The sequence below is a fragment of the Eublepharis macularius genome, chromosome 8 (genome assembly GCF_028583425.1).
Source record: "Eublepharis macularius isolate TG4126 chromosome 8, MPM_Emac_v1.0, whole genome shotgun sequence".
NCBI classification, from domain to species: Eukaryota; Metazoa; Chordata; class Lepidosauria; order Squamata; family Eublepharidae; genus Eublepharis; species Eublepharis macularius.
The window spans coordinates 37,095,938-37,119,242 of record NC_072797.1 but is presented as its reverse complement, the minus strand read 5'-3'; the positions used below and the strand labels follow the sequence as shown (position 1 = coordinate 37,119,242).

Genomic DNA, 23,305 nt, shown 5'->3' with positions numbered 1-23,305 from the left:
CTTTGTTGCATATTTTGAAGAAGCCCGACGGACCTCCAAAATGGCGCTTTTAACCTCTTCTTTAGTCGTCCTCGCGGGTATCGCCAATAGTTCCGAGACCACCTCCCACAGATCCTCTTTTTCCTCCTCTTTCACGTTTTGGAGACGCAAAATTGTCTGCATTCGTTCCATCTGTAGCCCGATCAGCTGGTTCTCAACCAACTTCAGCTCCTTTTTTGTAGCCTTCACAAGTGACGCACTTTCCAGAGCAGACTTCTCTGCCCCCCCCGCTGCTGCCTTAATGGTTTTCACTTCGCTTTCAATTAAGCCCACCCTTTGATCAGTTTCGTTCAGCTTGTCAACAAAGGGTTTTATGGCTTCCCCCACCGCCCTGCGCACCAACTCTTCGAGCGAATCCCCCTTCAAGGTAGCCGAGATTGACTTACCGAGAGCGGGACTTTGCTTCTTTGCTGCCATTTGGGGGGGGGGGGCGCCAACAAAATTCTGGAACTCAGCGAAGGGGAAGAACGAGTCTTCTTCAGATCAACCTCTCCTTCACAAACGCTTGTAGAACAGAAGGGATTCGCTTGTTTACGGGCTTCCGCCTGTTTCTTTTATTTGCCGTTTCTCGTTGCCCGGCGGCACTCGAGGCGCCGCACACGTCTGCCGGCCTCCATAGGGACAAACGGGCAATTCCCCCCCCCCGCATTGATTTCGGGGAGTTCTTCCCGCCGCGTCCCGGACCCTGGCTCCCTCCCTGGGAGTCCTGGGGGCTAATCCTTGCGGATCAGCCGCCCGGTCAGGGTGCCCGGTCGTTTCCTCCCGGACCAGCCGAGAGGAGCGTCCGGCATGGCTGAGAAAACGAAACCGAATCCATGCTGCGTCTTATCTATGTTCTTCTTAGTCGACCTTGGGTATCCGGCGTTCCCACAGAGAAGGCTCCTGCTATGTGAACTCTGGGGTAACTAATAACTCTGGGGGAGGCTGGGTTCTGAGGGCTTGATGTGTAACAACTTTTGTTTTGTACCTCATTCCTAACAAAGCTTTGCTCAGCCAGGATCTACTTGGTCCTGGAGTATGGACATCTGGGCCTGAATGCTGTCTTTCAAATAAAACCTTTTGAAACCAAAAGACCTTGTCTTCTTGCAAAAGGGAGGAAGGCAGACTCGTGCGTCTGGAATGCCATAGCCTGACATATTGTTAGGAATCCTTTGTTTTTTCCCCGACACCTCACCTAGGGAGGATGGATACCAAGGACGACTTGATTGATCTGTCTGACCCCGGCCTGGAGGATAGGGGATTCCCAGACCAGACTCAGACGGTACCTGACAGTGACCCTGAGACTGTGCCTGATCCTAATAATAGTTCCGCTCCAGATGGACGAACTGAACCTGTTCAGGACAGCGGGACGGAACCCGTGCCCGATAGGGTGGCAGAACACGTCCACCCGGTCGAAGGGGGTGCACGGCCAAAACTGCGTGGGATTCCCGGGGGGGATCATCTGATTTCGCTACCGACGCCGCAGCAGTGGGGCTCCTGGCCTCGAAAGGCAAGGGAGAGACGAGCCAGCACCATGTTTTCCCGGTCGATGATAGATGTGAGACGAACCGTCGGGTCGATGGAGCAGGAGGGCCCGAGCGTCGTGTGGGATTTGACCAGGTCCGCCCGCACTCTGGAAGGAGCGCGGGCCAGCACCCAACCTTGTTATAGGTGGGGCACAGAATCTGGATGCCTGGAAGAGTGGGACCCCCGGAGGGAGACCAGAGATACCCAGGACTGGGAGGCCACACGACATGAGCTCATGAGCTGGGACTATACAGGTGTGAATTCAGCCAGAGCCTGGGCTCAAGGGCGCGCGCGGCAGTTGGTGTCGGGCCCAGGCGGTGGAGTCCAGAATTCTGGCCGTCACCGGCTTGTCAAAAGGAATACTTGCCAGCATGACCGTTGAGGAGGAGCAGTCCTTGCAAGGGGGAGGAGAGGAAGGTCCGATACGACCAACTAGAGAGATCCCAGATTAGAGGTCCGATGGCGGGGTAGAGGGTCCGATAAGACCATGGCCCAGGGATTACGTCCCTCCGAGGTCGCAGGAGCCATCGGTGGTCAACGACCGCGGGGAAGATGGAGCGTCAGAGAGGCTTCCGTACCACTACCACCGGATGGAGAATAGAATGGGAGCGATGGAGGAAGACCTAGCCCAAGCCATCTATCTTATCCACGTGTTGGTTAGAGAGCAGCGGGAGACGCGAGCTGCGGCAGCGGTGGGACAAGTTACAACCCCGTCCGCTCCAACGCCATCAGCGGCACAGGGCCAAGTTCCTCCGGGAACTCAACCAACGTGCAATTCGGGTGCCCCGTGCCAGCCACCGCCAGCCCAGACAACACCGGCAGCGCCAGCGCCACAGCTGCTTCAGCAAATTCCTCAAATATTACCGACACCTCCGCAGCAGCTCCAGCACCCACCTCCACCTCAGCCGACGCCAGGTCAAGTGGTTCAGCCACCTCTGCCACCTCCGCAACAGGTGATTCCACCACCTCCTCCTCCGCAGGTACCGCCGCCTCCTCCTCCGCGGCAAGTTCCTCCATCACCGCCTCCCCAACAGGTGCCTCCTCGCCAGATGACACCCCAACACCCACTGCCGCTGAGGCAACCGCCTCCCGTGCAACCTGCGCCAGTACTACCTGGACCCCAACTGGCCCCACAACCGATCCCAGGATTTCTTCCACCGGGCCCACCGGGGCAAGGGCCAAGAGCTCCACCACATGGAGGTGCACCCAGACCCCAGCCGCAGGGGATTGTAGGACATGTACCCCCACCACGAGAGCAACAGATCCAGCCTCAAGGACTGATGCAGGGGCCGGTGCCAACAGGAACCCCTCCGGCTCCGCGTTGCGAGCCCAATACGAAGACCCATTAGAAGAAGACCGCGCCCGCACCGAACTACAAACACTGCGACAAGGCACGCAACCGATCCGAGACTATGCTGCCAAATTTCGTCAATTAGCAGCCAAATGTCCCCATTGTGAGGAGGGAACCAAGATAGTAATGTTTAAAAGTGGCATGAATCCCAGACTTCTGGATCGCTCCCTAATGCAAGACGACCCCCCCAACGCTATTAGGCTGGATACAATTAGCCTGTGAAGTGGAAAATCGCATTCAACAGGTGAGGTTAGTAGAACAGCAACAGGCAATGGGAACGAGAAGGACCCCAGTAATCGCCAAAGGGGGGCGAGCAGGTCCTCCAAGCTGCGGAGCGCAAGAAACTCATTGGCGAAAAGGATTGTGCCTCCAATGCGGCCGGAGCGGACACTTTGCTGCCCACTGTCCCTTTCGCACACCAGCCCCAGTCGCCCCTATTCCTTCTTGCCCCATACCAGCACCGAGGGCGAGCCATGGGCGAGGGGTGCAGAAACGAAATCAACTGGAGAAGGGCCTGGAAGCAGAGGAAGTGCTAATGGAGTTTCCCTGGCAGAAAGTTGAGCGTGAAATTAAATTGGGCTCCACTCCAATTTGGAGGAAGGTTTTTTCGCTTGATCCCCCTTTCCTTTGGTTTTTAAGAGATTGGTTAAAGGAAGGGCAATTTGAGCGAATCCTTCTATGAAGTCTCTATAGAAGTTGGCAAATCCCAGGAAGGATTGTAATTGTTTCAGAGTGGAGGGAATATGCCAATCTTGTACTGCTTGGATCTTGGCGGGATCCATTTTCAGCCCTTGTCCTGATATACGGTAGCCCAAGTAATCCAGTTCCTTTTTATGGAACTCACATTTAGAGAGTTTGATAGGGAGCTTGTGGCACATTAAGGTGGTCAACACCTCCCGCATCAATTTCACATGTTCTTCTTTTGTTTTTGAATAAATTAACACATCGTCCAGGTAAACGACCACTCCCTTATATAAATATTTGTGCAGTACTTCATTGATCATGGACATGTATACCGATGGGGCTCCAGATAAGCCAAAAGGCATAACAAGGTATACACTGGATTTATTCTTGACATTGAAGAATGGACTATGATAAGTCATTTCACTGGGACTTCATCAGCCAAAAGCTTTGGTTGTGACTGGTAGGTTCCCACATCAAGGGCAGGGCCAAATGCTTTAAGGCAGGCAGATGGGGTTCCAGGCACGAATGGGCTCTGGGTATGTGTATGCTGGAAATACAATCCATCAAAGGAAGTGTCAGTGGCCCAGGTATAGATACGATCACACTTACAATGGTTATTTCGGCTCTCACCCCCCCAGCTAAGATGCCCCCAGTCTCCAGGAGCCAGCAGCCCCTTCAGGCAACCTGGCTCCCCTCCATTATGCCCACACGGAGAGAGGGTCCACCAGGGCACGGCTGGCCTCCTTCGGAAAACAGTTCCCCGCACATGGGACTGGGGATCACGTTTTCCCCCATCTGCAAGGAAGACCTCCACCACTTGCTGCATTTTTTTCCAACAGAGCAACCATCTCCTTTTTGAGGGATGGGTTTTGTAAGGGGTTCAATATATCCTTCAGAGTCCTAAGGTGACCACAACCTCCAGCTATCTTAAATCTGCCAGGGATTTGCCAAAGGTAGTGGCCACCAACATGGCTAAGGAGTTTACCGCCATCCGCATTGCAAGCCCCTTCAACAAGCCACCCCAACCCACCCCACTGGAGGATCTATGAAGCGGAAATGAAAGCGGCAAAGAAACGTTACTTCTCAGCAACCATTGCATCAGCTAGTTCACGACCGTCCCAATTGTTCAGGGTATCCAGACACCTTCTAACCTCTACTTCTGAACCTTTACAGACCCAAGAACAGACAATTAGCTGCAAGGCCTTTGCTAAGTTTTTCACTGATAAAATAGCACGAATACGCTCTGATCTAGATGCTAGCTGCAAAATAAAAGAAATGCTTAATACACCATCTGGCCTATATTTGGATTGCTTTGAACAAATCACAATGACAGACCTTAACAGGATCCTGGCATCTAGGAAAGCCACTACTTGTGCGCTTGATCCTTGCCCATCTTGGCTGTTAAAATCAAGTAAAGATCACATAAGTGGACCACTAAGATCTATTGTAAATCAATCGCTAACTCAGGGCACCTTCCCTGGCCATTCAAACAGGCAGTTATCCATCCGCTAATTAAAAAAACGTCTCTAGACAAAACTGATATGGCCAATTATCGTCCAGTCTCTAATCTGCCTTTTCTGGGCAAATGATTGAGAGGGCAGTAGCTGACCAACTCCAGATCTTGGAAAACACTAGCGCTCTAGATCCTTTCCAGTCTGGATTCAGACCAGGGCATGGGACAGAAACAGCACTAGTAGCATTACTGGATGATCTGTCTGAATATAGACAAAGGCCATGCCTCCTTATTGCTCCTCCTGGATCGGTCTGTGGTCTTTGACACAGTAGACCATGCCATCCCATTGAGGCATTTAGAAACAGAAGTGGGCATCAAAGGATGTGCCTTGGAAAGCTTTAAATTGCTTCTCATGGAATGGACTCAAAGGGTTGCCATTGGAGATCAGCTACCTCCACTATGGGAACTATCTTGTGGGGTTCCACAGGGCGTAATCTTATCTCCCATATTATTCAACCTCTACATAAAACCTTTAGGAGAACTCATTTGCAGCTATGGAGTTGGGTGTCATCAATATGAAGATGATACTCAACTCTGTATCTCACTATCCAGGTCCCCGCAGGATACATTAGAAATCTTAGCTCGCTGCCTGACAGCCGTAGTGAAATGGCTGAAAAATAACAAGTTAAAATTGAACCCAGACAAGATGGAATTGATGCTTGTTGGGAAGTCAGAGATCTTGAAGGACACTGTACTCCCCACTTTTGATGGAGTTCATTTGACTCTTGCAGACTCAGTTAAGAGCCTAGGGGTTATACTGGATCAAGTGCTACTACTAGAAAAACAAGTTAAGGCAGCTACAAAAAATGCTTACTACAAACTCACTCTAGCCTGGAAAATGGCTTCTTATCTCGACACAGCCGACCTGGCCACCTGGATCCATGTTATGGTAACATCAAAACTTGTCTATTGTAATGCATTATACATTCGTCTCCCATCTAAGTTAACTAGGCAGCTCCAATTGGTGCAAAATGCTGATGCTCGACTATTACCAGGAGTGAGCAGGAGCTTGAACACCACTCTCATCCTACAGTCACTCCATTGGCTACCTATCTGTTACTGTGCTCAGTTCAAGGTATTGGTTATTACATACAAAGCTCTTCACGACCTTGGAACAGCATACCTATGGGACCATCTCCCTCCCTATGTCCCTCCATGGCAGCTTCTCTCATTGAACAGGGTCTCTTGCAGGTGCCCGCCTGTACATAGGCGAAATCAACAGCAGCCCGTACACAGGCTTTCTCTGTGATGGCCCCTACCCTATGGAATGGCCTACCTGAGGAGGTCAGGACAGCCCCCACCTTTCTGGCTTTCCGCAAAAAATGCGAAACTGAATTATTCACAAAGGCCTTTTTCTCAGCTAAGAGGGCGGTATTGTAGGATAGGGGTCCCAGAAGTTTTGCTAATGAATTAGGAACCATAGATTTCACCATTATGTTGCCTTACATATTATCTGTTGCTTTAAATATATACTCCTATATACTGCCTGTGCTTCGTGTTGTTTAATGTAAGCCCTAGAACTGATTATGTTCTGTTTCAGCAATTCTTAAACTTCGTTTAAGATCCTTGCTAATACTATGTCTTTGTAAACTTGTATTCATTTACCCTATGACATCGTTTATGGAAGTGTTCTTGACACTGTATGGAAATGCCTGCCCTTGTCCTTGCCACTGATTGTACTAATCTCACACTATGTAATCTGCCTTGAGTCTCTTTGAGAGAGGTGGAATATAAATAAATAAATAAATAAATAAATAAATAAATAAATAAATAAATAAATAAATAAGAGGGTGTTCCTGCTGGTGGTGATTCTCAAAAAGGCACCAGAAGAATATTGTTTCTTTCTTACTCACAGGGTTTCTTTCCTACCCATGGGGCTCCTTGGTGAGTAACACAATCCCAGCTGAATACTGTTCAGTCAGGTAGGCATCTTTCGACTAGGCCGTGTACCTCGTCAGGTCCTGTGGGGTGGGTGCACTTATGGACAAGTGCGATATGCAGTTGGCTTTCCACCTGCTCCTCATGAACCCTGACAATTTTTGTCTCCTGGCTTTAAATTCAATGAAATTAAGTACATTGATAAAGCCATGCCCTTGAGATGCTCCATGGCCTGTATAGCTTTCAAGGACTTTAGTATCTTCTTAGAACAAGCAGCTAAGAGCTGCATGTGCAGCATGCACATCAAATACTACCTGGATAACTTTCTTATAGTGGGTCCAGTGGGCAGCATGACTTGTGCTGATCTCTTAGTTTCCTTACAAGCTCTAGTGACCAAGTTGGGTATCCCACTAGCTCAGGAAAAGACAGAGGGCCCAGTCAGCCACCTCACCTATCTAGGCATAGAGTTTGACTCTGTGGTGCGGTGTTCCCACCTTCCTGCAGCCAAGCTTCAGGCCCTGAGGGAGTTTCAACTGAGCACCCTGTCCCACGCCAAGGCCATGCTCAGGGAAATCCAGTCTCTGATTGGGTACCTCAACTTCACCTGCCAGGTCATGGCTCTGGGGCAGGCCTTCTGTGCCCACCTCATCAGGCAACAGACAGGGCCTCTGCCCCCACCACATTTGGGTTTCTAGGAACACCAGGGCCAACCTCCAGGTCTGGCTCGCATTCCTGGAACGGTACAATAGGGTTTCGCTCTGACAGGAGGTCTGAGAGCTGAGGGCTGAGCTGCAGGTGCACTCTGATGTGGCCAGTAGTGTAGGCTTTGGCATCTACCTTCAGAGATGGTGATGCTCTCAGAGATGGCTGGAGGCTTGGGCCTGGTCAGATCTGCGGCATGACCTAACCTTCCTTGAGCTCTTCCCTATCCTGGTGGTAGTCATCATCTGGCAGGGGCAGCTCAGGGACAAACTTGTCCACTTCTGGCGCAACAACCAAGTGGTGGTCTGGGTTTTGAACAGGCAATCCTTGTTTTCAGCTTGTTATGTGGCAGGGACTGATAACAGAATTGTGGACCCATTGTCTTGCTTCCAGATGGAGACTAACCGGAACCTAGATGCCTTCCCAGAGGACTATGGAAGCTTGGCGGCACATGATACTACAAGAAGTACTTGCTTTGGTCACCCCGTCCACCCTGTGGGCCTATCAGGGGGCCTAGGAAAATTTCACAGACTTTTCGTATGCAGTCGAGGGTAGGGCCTCCCTTCCCATGTCTGAATCCATGGTTTTGAGGTATCTGCCCCCCACCCCCCAGAGAGTGGACTTTGGCACTCAAGACCATGAGCAGTCACCCTGCTGAAATAACCTTTTCTAGCAAGGCCAAGGGTTTCTCTGACCCCTACAGCTCCTTTGCCGCATAATGATCCATTGTAGACTGGCGGAGGCACTGCCCTCCCCCAGCAGATGACGGCAGGCCCATCATGTGACTCATCCTTAACTGCATCATTGGCCAGCTCCTCGTGATTTGCCATTCCCCATTCGAGACCAGCATTTTTGTGGTTGCATTCATACTGGCCTTTGCGGAGGGGAGCCTTCAGGGTTGGGGAGTTAGTGGTGAGTTCTCACCACGATGCCTCTGGATATGCCTTGGCATGCGGGGATGTGGCCATGTGGGGGCCGCAGGTGGATATCTGCCTGCACCAAGACAGATCAGATGGGGCAGGGAATGTACTTTGCATTGGAATCCATCAAGGTGTTGCTTTGCCCAGTGTATGTGTTTTTGGCCTACCTCCAGATCCCGCCAGCTAGCAAAGGGTCCCTACTGGTCTATGCCAATGGGTCTCCCCATACCCACTTCCAGTTTGTCAGCAGCCTCCAGTCTTCTTTGTCAGCAGCGGGCTTGCCCGCCAGGGAGTTTGGAGCTCACTCCAGGTTCAGGGCAGCTACAGTTGCCTTGGGCCTGGGTCTCCTCCCTTCACAGGTCCAAGGAAATCAGCTGTGGTGAGTTCCCCTTCATTGGCAGTCTTCAAGAAGCAGCTAGACGAATACTTGTCAGAGATGCTTTAGGCTATTCCTTCATTGGGCAGGGAGTTGGACTAGATGGTCTGTAAGACCCCTTCTAACTCTATGATTCTATGAAGTCAGGTGTACAAGACCTATATTTGTCCTGATCTCACAGTTTGTAGTTTCCACAGGTGGCAGCAGACAGTGTGGTTCTGTGGGCACAGCACTATCCATCTGGCCAGTTGTTACTCAGCAGAATCAGGATGGGGCAGCATCTTGGACTTCAGAGAAACATTGAGGTGAAGTGGATTGGTGTGTGAGGGATGCGCTAGGACACCTTCATCCCCACAATGCTTCGATGTGTGCAGTACTCGAGGCTGCCGGAAGTATTAGTGATCCAGTTAGGGGAGAATGATTTGGCTTCGCAGCCTGACTTGGACTTATCGCATCTCATCATAGAGAACTTGGGGTTGGTGCAGCGACATTTTCCAGGGCGGCAATTGCTTTGGTTGGACTGACTCAAGAGACGCTCATAACAGGGCGTTGATTCATCCAAGAAAGTGGACTTGACCAGGTACCAGGTGGCAAAAGCTGTGGTGCATTTTGTGGAAGCAACAGGGGAGTCGCATCATCTTCCATCTACTCACTTCATATTGGCTGGAGGCCTTGTACCATCCTGATGGGAGTGCACCTGTCTAATTGGGGACAGGACATTTGGTTACAGGACATTCCAGATGGGCTGTGGGATAGTTTGCAGCTTTAGGAGCTTTGTTGGGAGCCATTCTGGGGCTCCTATAGCAGTCTGGCATTGGGCACAGAGCCGTCTAGGGGGAAAACACAGCCTGCGTGCACTATTTTCCCATAGCAAGGGATTCCCTTAAGGGATCTTGAGAATGATGCAGGATAGTGACAAGCCCAGCTCGGGGGCTGTCAGGCCATGCTTGCTCCCAGTTGAAAGGGGAATCACACAAAGGTGTATGCCCAGGTAGAAGCACACTTACTGTAATCCCATGGTGCCCGTCCTCAGCCGGCAGTCTGAGGGGGCGAGGGGGTCATCAGCTGGTAGGTGAGTCAGCTGATTTTGGATCCATACCCCATGCAGTACCAAGGATCCTCCAGTAAGCAATAAAACTTGTGGTTTTTTTATCTCCATTCCATGGTCTCTGTGTTTTTCTGTCACTGTCCTCACCTGCAGCCCTCAAGCTGGCACCACAAATTAAATGCTTTCTATGGGTCATGAAACAACCCAAGTCTGTTTGCTAAAAAAAGGTTGTTTGTCATATATCCCACCTTTCTCCCCAATGGAGACCCAAAGTGGCTTATGTCATTCTCCTCTCCTCCATTTGATCCCCACAATAACCCTTTGAGGTAGGTGTGACAAACTGCACTTGAAAGCAGGTTTCCTAAGTTCAGCAATCAGTGAGCAATCAGAGAAAGAGTTAAATCTTGCTTGGAATGGAGAGCTTGAGTGACAGACTGCCCCCTCCTCTCTGGTCAGTATGATTCAGATTTCAGGCTGACAGTGGGTTTCTGAGAGGATTGAGGAGAGTTTGTGAGGAGTCTGACAGGGAAGGTCAAACAGGTTCCCTTCTGAAGTGACGGAACAGGAAATCTGTGCCTTAACTGTAACATCACTACTGTCCTGAAGAATTCTATTTAAGAATTCTTAGTATAAGTGTCAGCAAAAGCTGAAGCCCGCTTGACACAGACACCATAGAACTGGGAGTGGTGTTTGGCAAAAGTGACTGGAGTAAGTTGAGACTCCCTTCCAAGCCAAAAGAGGAAATATTATATCTTCTTAGGAGAAGAAGATTAATTCCTGCCTAGTTTCTAAAAGGGAGCTCACTCTGAGGAGGACCATGGGTCCGGTGTGAAGGGGAAACAGTTTTTAAACTAACTTCAGGAAATCCGAGCTGTCATAGGAAACTCTGTGAAGAAACACTGCTGGTGTAACGAACTCTCACTGTTAAGAATCAAGAATATAACAAACTAAGCTTCAAGAAAACTATTTTGCCTGCTACTCAAAGTGTATTCTGTACTACCAACAAAATTAACCAGCACTTCCATTCACTCACTACTCTTATTCAATCCCTGCCTGTTAAATAAAGTTGTTGTTTTTTGAATGTTATACAGTTTCCAGTTTCATTTCCAACAAGAAGGAAGAGAGTTCATGCTTCCCCGCATCAAGTTCCTGAACTGGGCTAAAAAGCCAAAACTATATCTGACTGTCAGGGTGGGACAAACATTCAGACCACAAAGATTAAAACACTACTTGGGGCTGCTCAGCCAAAACAGGCAAACTGAATTTTGGTGGGAAAATCTGCCTCACTGTGGGTGAGTGGTTCCATCATAGTAGGTCAGGCTGAAATTGTGTTACTGCACAAGGTTACCCATCAAGCTTCTGTGGCATAGTGTCAATGCAACTTGTTTGTAAGCTAGAGATTTACCGTACTCTTGTTTAGAGCTCAGAGGGAACAAATAGGGTCTGGGGGGGGGGGCATCCTTGACTTTTGTGCAGGGGCTCAGAATCTCTAAGACCATCCCTTATTAGAGATGAATGTTCCTTTGAAAATTAATATGACTTAAATTATTGCTTAGTTATTGTTGTTCTACCTTGACTACAAATTAAGTTAACATTTTCATCTTTTATTTTCTATATTTAAAATATTGTTATGCTACATTTCCACACAATTTAGGACAGAAGGTCTGTTAGGGAATGTTCAACAGAATAGAAAAGTCTTCACCTGAATACTTGTATTATATGTATGTACTTGATATGTTACATGAAAGCTGGTGGAGCTTTTAAGAATACATAAACTTATGTCAAAGGGATGTAATATATCTATTTCCCATTTCCCAGAAAGATCATATTGAAATTACTCCAAGAATTTGTTTCAGTTGAAGTGCCTGTGATATAAAGGTCAGGTATTTGCTAAAATGCCACAAAAGCTAAAAGCATTCAGCAAAATAAGCACTAATACATTGTATGTGTTAAATATACTAAATGTATTGCATACAAATCTGTTTTGAATAATCAGAAATGCAAACAAGCAAGTGACGCAAAACTTAGAGAAAAGTTTGACAACTTCTGCACTGCTCTGTGGCATGTTCACCCATCCACACATTTCTCAATCATAAGTAGAACTATTGATAAAATTGACTTTTCAAAACTTAACACAGAAAGGTGGTTTGAATTTTAACATGCTTCCTTTAAGGAAAGCAAAGCAGGTATTAAAATATAGGGGGTTCTGCAGGGTGGGTGGGCCACTGCTTGAACCTGACTCTCTTCATACTTTCTGCCTCAGTTGATGCACAGTCATTCTCCAAATCAAATGCTGATTTCCTCTTTGTCTTTCCTCCCATGCATGAGGAGGCTGTTCTCCCGCCCCACTCATGTTTGACCCTGCTGCTTTTACAATACAAACCTCATGCAGGTTTACTCCAGTTTAAGCCCATTTTAATCCATGGGAGTGCACTGTTAGAAACCCAAGGAGATTTTTCAATCAGTTTTTCCAAACAAGAGCAGTATATTTCTTCTGAGACTGGTTGCATGCGCAAAATACCAGGAATGTGTTTCACAGCAGGTTCACAACTAAATTAGGTGCACTTGGATGAACCAACTTTTCTCTTAATATTCTTTGAAAATATCTACAGGTGAAAGAGTATAGACATGCTGCCACATAGCCTGGCTCCCTAAACACTACAAGAATATTTCATAAACAAAACAGTATTTGTATACACAGACTGTGTAGTGTCAGCATCTGACACATTTCAAAACACCATTGATACTCAATCTTCAGGAACCCAGATCATCAGTTTAACTATTTACTTTGAGTTTCCAGATGAAGAAGAACAAAGACTTTTACCTACAATAGGTGATAGATGAAAAGGATATATGCCACAGCTGTAACCCATAAAGCACTACAATTCTTTCCATTTATTTACCCATTACCAGTAAATTACTGTAAATTTCAAATATTGATCTAGAGAGCAAAGAGATGCCATCGACTTTTATTGCTTGTTGCTGGGTCCTCTTCCCAAGAATCAATAAAAGCTACAATGTTCACAAAGTGCTAAAGAGATTACTAATGTGGCTATAAGGAAGCTTTTAGATCCATTGTAAATCTGATCTCTGTCAGTTATACCGAAAATGTTTTCAAATATTTAGTGATCTTATCCAAAAGCCTTCTTACAATTATCTAAACATACTCCAGAACAAAAAACTGGTCATATAAATGTCACTTTCATGGGGTAATTCAGTCTTTTAAAATCCATATACTGACTGGAGCTGATTTCAAACTATACTTTTCAAAGATGTTTATTCTAGGGTTTATACTGGATCCAGCATTATTACTAGAAAAACAAGTTAAGGCAGTGGCAAAAAATGCTTTCTACAACCTCACTCTAGCCTGGCTTCTTATCTTGACACTGCTGACCTAGCCACTTGGATCCATGCTATGGTAACATCAAGTCTTGACTATTTTAATGCTCTATACATTGGCCTCCCATCTAAGTTAACTAGGAGGCTCCAATTAGTGCAAAATGCTGCAGCTCGATTGTTATCAGGAGCGAGCAGGAACAAGAACATCACTCCCATCCTACAGTCGTTCCACTGGCTACCCATCATTTACCGTGCTCAGTTCAAGGTATTAGTTATTACATATAAAGTTCTTCACAGCTTTGGTCTGGCATACCCTCCCTCCCTATGTTCCTCCACAGCAGCTTCTCTCATCTGAACAGAGTCTCCTGCAGGTGCCAGGCTGCACACAGGTGAAGTCAGCAGCAGCCCATACAAGGGCTTTCTCTGTTGTGGCCCCTATCCTGTGGAATGACCTGCCTGAGGAAGTCAAAAGAGCCCCCACTCTCCTGGCTTTCCATAAACGATGCAAAACTGAACTATTCAAAAGGCTTTTTACTCAAATGGGAGGACTGTATTGTAGGGATGGGGTCTCAGATGCTTCACCAACGAGTTGGGGATCATAGACTTCATCACCATTTCTGCCTTATATATTATCTGCTGCTTTAAATATGTACTCCGATGTACAACCAGCACTCCATGTTGTCTAATGTTAGTCCTAGAACTGATTATGTTTTGCTCCAGTATTTTTTCTACTCTGCCTTGGATCCTTGCTAATGCTATGTCTTTTAAGCTTGTATCTGTTTACCTTATGGTATTGTATTGAAATGTACTCGATACTGATTGTATTAACCTCATACTGTGTAATCTGCCTTGAGTCTCAGTGAGAAAGGTGGACTATAAATGACATAAATAAAATAAAAAATAAAATATCACATCACAGTAACACCAAGTAAGTGGGGTTTAAGCTCAATATAGAGACTGTCAAGACCACATTGACTTATAAACAAAGAGCATACAGCAGCTAAGAAAATTTCTTTTAAATGAGAAAATTTTCATTAGTGAGAATTTGCATGCTCTCCAGATCTGGATTCTTGAAACACTGTAATTGTGTGATTTTTTTTAATGAATGAAATAACTATTTCACATTGCAGTTTTCTATGGAAACTGGCTCAGTTACAAAGATTGATCTGTGCCACCTGAAATCTTTATGCCCAATGATTTGCCCGTCCTTCTATAAGAAGAAAAGCCTCAATGGAGCAAGAAATTGGGCTATTTTAAAAGAAACATCTACTCCCCACTGTATTAGAGGAAGGTGAGGGAGGGGTTAGGAGTAAGTCTTGAGCACTCAAAGCAAGCACAATACTGTTAAGCAGATAGAGTAGCTGGTGTGTTTAGGCATTTTATCTTTTTAATTGCTTTTTAAGAATATCATTTGGGTAGTGCTAGGAACTGCTGTATTCTACTAATAAGGGCTCACAATTATAGATGCAACTCCATCCCCATATTCACTCCAATAACACAATCACTGGACCTCACAACACCAGTTATACTATCTCAGGCTCATTCACTTGTTCATCTTCCAATGTTATATACTCTATAAAGTGTCAGCAATGCTCTTTCACTCTCTGCATTGGACAAACAGGTCAGTCCCTACTCAAAAGATCAATCAGACACAAATCTGACATTAAAAATCACAACACACAAAAAGCAGTGTGAAAACATTTTAATCTTCCAAGACATTCCATTACCAACCTAAAAATGGTTGTCCACAAAGAAAGAAGCTTCAAGGGCAGATTACAATGTGAGATTGCTGAACATGAGTTCATTAGCAATATCAGAACTATGCCAACCTGGGGGCTGAACGGAGACAGAATTTATCTCACTACAGATGCAAACTTCTGCTCAAATCAAGCTGCATTGTACAGAAGGGGAGAATTCTTCTTCTGTCTTTATTCTCAGCTTTGAATATTGTATTTGTGTAATCTCCTTGTAAGTTAGGCATTGCTGTTCGTTATCAACAGTTCTCAGATCTATTACTTCATACGGAACCACCCATGAAGGGATTCCGTCTTCCATATACACCTTATATTTCTTCCAGACCGTGAAGAGGCTTCTCCGAATATAGTGATGCAAAAACATAGAGTCCGCTTTTACTTTGTCATACCACATGTATGCGTGCCATCCAAATATTTTTTTATGTCCCTCCAGGGCCAGCAACTTGCGATTTTTTAACGTTATCCAGTCTTTCAACCGTACAAGACATACTGCCTCATGATACAGTCTTATGTTGGGCAGTTGCAAGCCACCTCTTTCCTTCGCATCTTGTAAAACCTTCATTTTCACTCGTGGTTTCTTGCCTGCCCACACAAAGTCTGAGATTTTCCTTTGCCATTTATCAAATTGTTTGGAGTCTCGGATAATTGGTATAGTTTGCAACAAGAACATCACACGTGGTAAGACGTTCATTTTTACTGCTGCAACTCTTCCCAGCCATGATAAATTCAATTTGTTCCATTTTATTAAGTCTCTCTCTATTTGTATCCACAGTTTCTCATAATTATTTTTGAACAAATCTATATTGTTCGCAGTCAGTTCAATACCAAGATATTTTACTTTATTAGTCACCTCACAGTCTGTTATCTCCATTAGCTCTTGCTGCTTCTGTTTAATCGTGTTCTTACATAAGATCTTTGACTTCTTTTTGTTCACATAAAATCCAGCCAAATCTCCAAACCCTTTTATTTTCTCTATTACCTTTGGCATATTTTCGATTGGATCCTCTACAATTAACATTATATCATCCGCAAAAGCTCTGACCTTGTAGGAAAACTCTTTTATTTTCGTACCTCGGATTGTCATCCTCACGTATTTGGATCATCAATATTTCCAAAATCAGAATAAACAACAATGGAGACAAAGGGCAACCCTGTCTAGTTCCTTTGTTAATTTTCAATTTTTTTGTCAAATCCTCATTCACTATGATTGCTGCACTCTGGTCTCTATAAATTTCCTTAACCGCTTGTATGAACTTTTCTCCTATTTGCAGCTTTTCCATGGTAGCAAACATAAAGTCCCAGTTCAGATTGTCAAATGCTTTTTCCACGTCTACAAAGAAAAAACCAACCTCTCTGTCACAGTGCTTATCAGAGTATTCAATAGCGTTTATTACTGTCCTCAAATTGTCTTTAATTTGTCTGTTAGGTAAAAATCCCGCCTGTTCTTTGGCAATGAATTCCGACATCCATCCTTTCAACCTCTCTGCCAACACCTTTGCAAATATTTTATAATCATTATTCAACAACGAGATTGGTCTATAGTTTTTGACATTGGTCAAATCGTGACCTTCCTTCGGAATCAGCGATATATTGGCTTCATTCCATGAATCAGGAATCCTTTGATCTTGCATCACTCCATTCATTGCCTCTTTCAGGAAAGGCGCCAGTTCGTTAGCTATCACTTTATAAAACTTTGCCGTTAGTCCATCTGGTCCTGGCGCCTTTCCTATTTTCGTTGATTGTATAGCTTCCTTTATTTCCTCTTCCGTCACTTCCTTATTTAATTTCTCTTTCCATTTTTCAGGAATTGTCGGAATTTTCATCTTCTCTAAATATTCCACTATTGAATCTTTGCTCACTTCTTTTTTTTTGGTACAGTTTTGCATAGAACTTAAAAAAGGCTCTACTAATAGCCGCTTGGTCCATAAACACCTTATCGTCTTCTAGGATTTTGCTTATGATTTTCTTCTCCTTCCTTTTTTTTAATTGCCACGCCAAATATTTCCCGGGTTTATTTGCGCCTTCAAACGACCTCTGATTCATCCTCTTTAAATTCCACTCTAATTCTTTGTTGTCCATTGCCGTCAATTGTTCCTGCAGAATTTTAATATCCTGATATATTTTCTTTTTCCCCGGTCTTTTCTTAAGTTGTATCTCTTTGGCTTTTATTTTATCCAAAATTTCAGATCTCTTTTCCTCCTTTTTCCTCCTACTTCTTGCATTTAAGTCTATTAGTATGCCTCTTATCACTGCTTTATATGTATCCCATACTTTATTAGTCGGCACGTCTTTATTCAGGTTATATTGTATAAAAAATTTGGTCTCCCTTCGTAGCAACACAATATTTTCTTCTATTTGTAACAAGTCCTCATTTATTCTCCACCCTTTTCTTTTATTATTTTTCCCAAATCTCCACATAATTGGATTATGATCTGAGCCTACCTTTGGCATTATCTCCGCCTCTCTAGTCCATAGTGCCAGTTCTTTAGAGGCCCAGATCATATCTATTCTTGATAGTGTGAAATGTCTTGCAGAGTAAAATGTGTATTGTCTGTTTTTAGGGTACTGTCTCCTCCACACGTCTTCTAAACTTTCTTGTTCCTTAAGCATAAAAAACGCCTTTGGTAATAGTCTTCTTTTTTTGTGAGCAGCTTTGGACTGCTTGTCCTCTTCCAGGTTTGTAACTCCATTGAAGTCACCCGCCAAAATTATGTGATCATAGGTCTGTTCATCTAATTGTTTCTCTAGGTCCTTAAAAAAATTTTCTTTTGCACCATTAGGTGCATAAATCCCAATCATCAGTATCTTCTTAGAATTCCAAATAATTTCCACTGCTAAATATCTGGCTTCTGCATCTTTTAAAACTAGTCTGGGCTGCAATTCATCTTTTATATACAATGCAACTCCCCTCTTTTTCTTTTTAGAAGCGGCAACAAATTCTTTTCCCAATTTAACAAATTTCAAATATTTTTCATCTTGCTTTCTAATATGCATCTCTTGCAGAGAGACTATATTACATTTTTGTTTTGATAGCCAGTGGAAAATAGCCTTACGTTTACAGGGTGAATTTAGTCCATTAACATTCCAAGATAAAACTTTACACTCCATGATCACTTTCTTATAGTTTTTGGTAAGTCCTTTTCATTTTCCCTAATAAAAGTCTCCATCTCGTGGCCAGATCTGATGCTCTTCCTTACTCCACCAAACTCAAATGCCAGTCCTTCTGGTATTTCCCATCTATATCTAATTTTCAACTCCTTTAGCATCTGAACCAGTTCTCTATATTTCTTCCGCTCGAATAGCACCGATCTGGGCAACTCTTTCATGATTCTCACCACTTTTCCATCGACTTGTAATGGATCCTGAAACTGTTTGCTCACAATCAGTTCTCTTGTATTTCTAGTCGTGAATTGGACAATCATATCCCTTGGTAGTTTCCTCTGAGCTGCAAATCTGGAATTGATTCTATACACCACGTCCAAGAAAGCTGCAATTTCTTCCTCTTCTTTCCCCAGGTATTCTGCCAAAATTTCTGTAATCTGGTCTTGGGCTGATTTTCCCTCTACTTCTGGGATCGCACGAAATCTTAATTGCTTTTCCATTTGTTTACATTCTGCAATGGCCATTCTGTCTCTCATTCCTCTCATTTCAGTCTTTTGCAAGTCTGCTAAAGTTTCTACCGTTCCCTCTACTGCATTGACTCTCTGCTGTGTAGCTTGTAGGTCATTTTGTATTTTATCCATACCTTTTGTCAGTTCTGCCATTTCCAATTTAAGTGTCTCTTTAAAGTCTTTTAATTCTTTCGCCATCTCTAGCATCATGTCCTTAAGCTCTTTATTTCCCTCTGAAACTTTTTTATCCAGGTTCTCCATCGTGGTTTGCCACTCTTTCTTCGACATCGTGGGGCTAGCTCTGCTTCGCTCCCACGAGTCTGCCCTTTTCCTTAAATCCGTGACGCTAATTTGATACTTTCTTTTATTTTTAAAAGTCCAATTCCAGTTTGTTTTTGTCAAACGCTATTTTAAACTGTCCAAAATGTCGGGCGTTTTTTCTCTATGGTTTTATACTGAAGCACTCGCCCTTACCTTCTTTAAAGATGGCCTACTTCCGTTCTCATTGAAGTTGCCGCTTGCCCTATTTCAAAATGGCGTCGCCCTACTTCCGACATTTAGAAAAAGAGTCCTTCTCCCTCGTCTCTTTATGGTTCTGACGTATTTCCTGTTCCTTTACATTTCACAGCAGTTCTCGCGATTTTTAAGCTTTCTCACAGTCCATTATCTCTTCCCCGCCACAGGTATGTAAACAATAATCCAATTTCCGCGCTAACTTCTCCTTGCAAAAGTACTTTTCAAATTTTTTCTTGCCGGAATCTTCCCCCTTATATAACTAGTCTGTTGCAGTTCTTAAATCCACTTTAGCCACTTATTTCTTTTTATAATCTGTCCCGTACTAAGAGATAGCGATCTTTACCTCCTTTAGCGTTATTCTTGGGTTGTACTCGCTGCTTCTGTTATCTGATCGAATCCCGTCCCTTTGCTGTTTGAGTGAAGCTTGGGCATGTAGGTCTTATGCCAGAATTTGACTCCAGAGCCACTGCAGAGATCTTGGCAACCTTTTTTCGGGTGGGACCCCAAGGGCGGGTGGGAGTTCGTTGTGTAGAACCCCCACACACACCCGAGATCAACACGCCCTCAGGTTCTCGAGCGTTCTCGCCTGTTCTCCGCCTGAGAACAGGTGGCTGCGGGCAATTTGTGCCCCTCCAGCCTTCCAAACAGTGGCACGGACAGCTCAGCTCTTAGAGCTGCGTCAGACCTCCATGGATCCCAAAACGGAAGTCTGCATTGTACTTTTGCATCTTGACTCCCTTCTTTGCTTCATCCCTTCTACCTCCTGACTGAGATATATAGGCACAGGATCTCTTCCTTGTATCTGGAGAAGGGAGCTTTGATTCTTGAAAGATTATACCCTGAAAACCTTGTTGGTCTCTGAGGTTCCACTGGACTCAAATCCTGTTGTTCTACTGCAGATCAACACAGTTATCTATCTACAACTATAAAGAGAGCGAAGAGGAACTACAGAGGTAGCTACTTTCCAGGTATGATCTCTGCTGAATATGGGACATCGGAATTAGATTCTGACAGTATTCTGTTTGCCTATGGGCAATTTCTAATTTTAAATATACTCTAATAAAATAAAATCATTAAAAATAAAATAAAACATTAAAATTCACAATAAACTAAGGCAGTTTCCATTATTATAGCCTCTCTATTTCCCATCTAAAAAAATCACCACTGACCTCCAAACAAAGATTCTCTTCAAGGTCTCTCTCATACCTACCAGACCCAACCCAATACCATGTGAAAACAAATCAAATGGTTTTCCCATGATACACAGAGCAGTAGAATTTTATTCCTCTTGTTCCTCCTCCCTTCCTCAATTGCCCTGGCTCAACCTTTCCATATTAACTGCAATCAATATCCAAACATCCAACAATTTCCAATCACTGATCTACAGAAACAATCCTATTGTTATATATTAGTCTTTCACGTTATTTATATTTGCATTTATTAAAACTACCTTACAGGCACTCCACTCCCATGGGTTCCTGATGAACCAGCAGAAGAGCTCCCTCACATTCTCATGGACCATCTTCCATCTAGGGGTATCAATTAAAATAGCCCAGTTAAATGTGACATTTACTCAGCAGCCATGGCTGTTAGCACAAAGGGATCCAGAGTACATCCCATCAGGGAGATTCCCACTTCTTGGAAAAGAAAATGATTATCATCTGTTTAGAAATGAGTCAGGTTAAAGCTTCTTACATCATCTCCTGCTAGTTGGAAAAGCAGAGATCTTGAAGGTCATTGTGCTTCTGACCTTTGATAGGGTTCAGTTGACTCTGGCTGACTCCTAGAGAAACAAGTAAATGCAACTGCAAAAAGGCCTTCTCATAACTCAGACTGGAAGACGGCCACTACCTCAACATGGCTGATCTGGCCTCCTGGATTCATGGCCCAATAACATCGAGACTATACTACTGTAACACTATCTACAGAGGCTTCACCTAAAAGTTGACTTGGAGACTCCAACTGGTGCAGAATGTTGCAGCTAGTTTTTCTCTCAAGAGCTAGATGGACCATGCATATCACTCCCATTCTGCAGTCATTCCATCTGCGTTCCATCAACTACTGGGCTCAATTCAAGGTCATGACTATCACATTTAAAGCCCTTCATGGCCTTGGCCCATCATATCTGTGCAGCTGCCTCTCCCTCTATGTTCCACCACAGCAGCTTCATTCAGTTGAGCAAAATTAACAGCTGTCTATTGGGCAAAATCAACAACTGCTCATACATGTGCTTTCTCTCTGTGATAACTTCCACCTTGTTAAACAGCTTGCCTGAGGAGGTCAGGAAAGCTCCCCCTCTCTTGGCTTTCTGGAAACTATGCAAAATGTAATCATTCAGGAGGGCTTTCTATCCAGATTATAGCGCTATGTCATAAGAAATAGCTCCAAGAGATGGGACAGGAACTATACACTATGCTATTGGGTACTGTCTACTAATGTACATATGCACCTACTAGGGAGTTTCCACATAGCTTAAATATGCTATGTCAATTGGTTACACTTTATTTTAGAAATATTTTATCTCTGTACTCAGCTTTATGCTTGTTTTCAAATTTTTCTGCTACCATGCCCTATCGTATCTACTCACTGAATGTCCTAACTATCGTTCATTATTGTATTTTGCTCAGTGAATGTCCTAGCTGTTGATTATACTGTATTTCACTTGTACTGTATAATCTGCCTTGGGTCTCAATGAGAAAGAGGACATAAAATTAATTAATCAATTAAACAATTAATTAATTAATTAATTAAATAATTGGCTGGATGGATGGATGTGAACATGGCTAAGTGTCTAAAAGTAGCTGATTATGTCTCTTTGATATTGATCTAGAAAACTTTTGTGACAACAGCCTTGGTTGTGTGAAAAAAGAAATTTTATAAAGAGGATAATTATATTATTAATGTCCTGTTAAATACTTGGTCAGAGTATATATTTAAATTAGTGCCAGGACATTATCCTCTTTCCTGTTATTAGAACGAAAACTTTCAGACTAGACATTATTTTTTTGTAAAAGGGAGAAAGAAGGAGATGCTAGACTTCATATCCTTATTGCTAATTGTAAGGTTTTACCTATGAAATAGTAATTACATTCGCTGGAACAGGAAAACTATTACCATGGCTTCACTATCTTCAGATAAAAATATCTTTATCAAAGTAAATAAGAAAAGGATGTATTTTGAGAGATTTTACTGAAACTGAGAAATTGTTCATTTCTGTTATCTAAAAAAAATTCTTCGATATTTATTGACTTTTGATTTATACTGTTAGTAAAATAGGAAAACTTTGTTATAAAATGGCAGAAAGCTTTTGGTTATAATATAATTGGTATTATCTGGAAATTTCTATTTCCAAAAGGATTAACATTTTCTGTGAATTTAAGAGAAAATACCATCAAGATGCTTAATCAATGGCATTTATTCTCAAAAAAGACTGTCAAGAATTTAAATTTGTTCTGGAAACTGATGGTACTGTGGTGCAGCCGATGGCTAATTTTTCCAGATTTGATGAAATTGCCCTATGGCATGCTATTTGGGAAATATGTTGTCAGACTGTATATCCTCTGCCACTGCAGTATAAATTTTACTTACTCTAAAAACGTTTTTGTTGAATTACGTAGGAAGAATTTCAAGTAAACTTTTAACATATATATTCAAAACAGCACATTTTTTTGCTCATTATTAAGAAAAGGCTTCTCCAAGTAGATAAGTGTGTTTCAATAAATTGAGACAATATCTTTGTATGACCAGATTAACAAATGTTTTATGATTAAACCTTAACAACTAATTAATGAATAGGGAGGAAGGGAAAGCCAGAAGATTTTCAAATTAAGTCCCAGAATAATAAAAATGATTTGTCATTACACAAAAATCATTCTAACAATATCCCACTGAAATCTGCAAGACTTCTGAGTAAACCATATAGGTAGAGGTGTGCAATTCCGATTTGTAAAGATTCGGGATTTCTTGATTGGCCCAGCATCATGGGCCTGATTCAGGAATCCCGAATTAAAGCTTTCCAAAGTGATTTGGGTTGCTTCAGAAAGCTTTGGGCGCGTTTAAACCCCTGTG

The 23,305-nt window shown here is 43.8% G+C and overlaps 1 protein-coding gene across 1 annotated transcript in view; it reads right to left on the bottom strand.

The window, feature by feature from the left end:
• LOC129335200 (microtubule-associated serine/threonine-protein kinase 4-like) overlaps positions 1-23,305 on the bottom strand; it is a 325,787-nt gene that overhangs the window by 255,450 nt on the left and 47,032 nt on the right. The gene's annotated exons all lie outside the window — the stretch shown is intronic.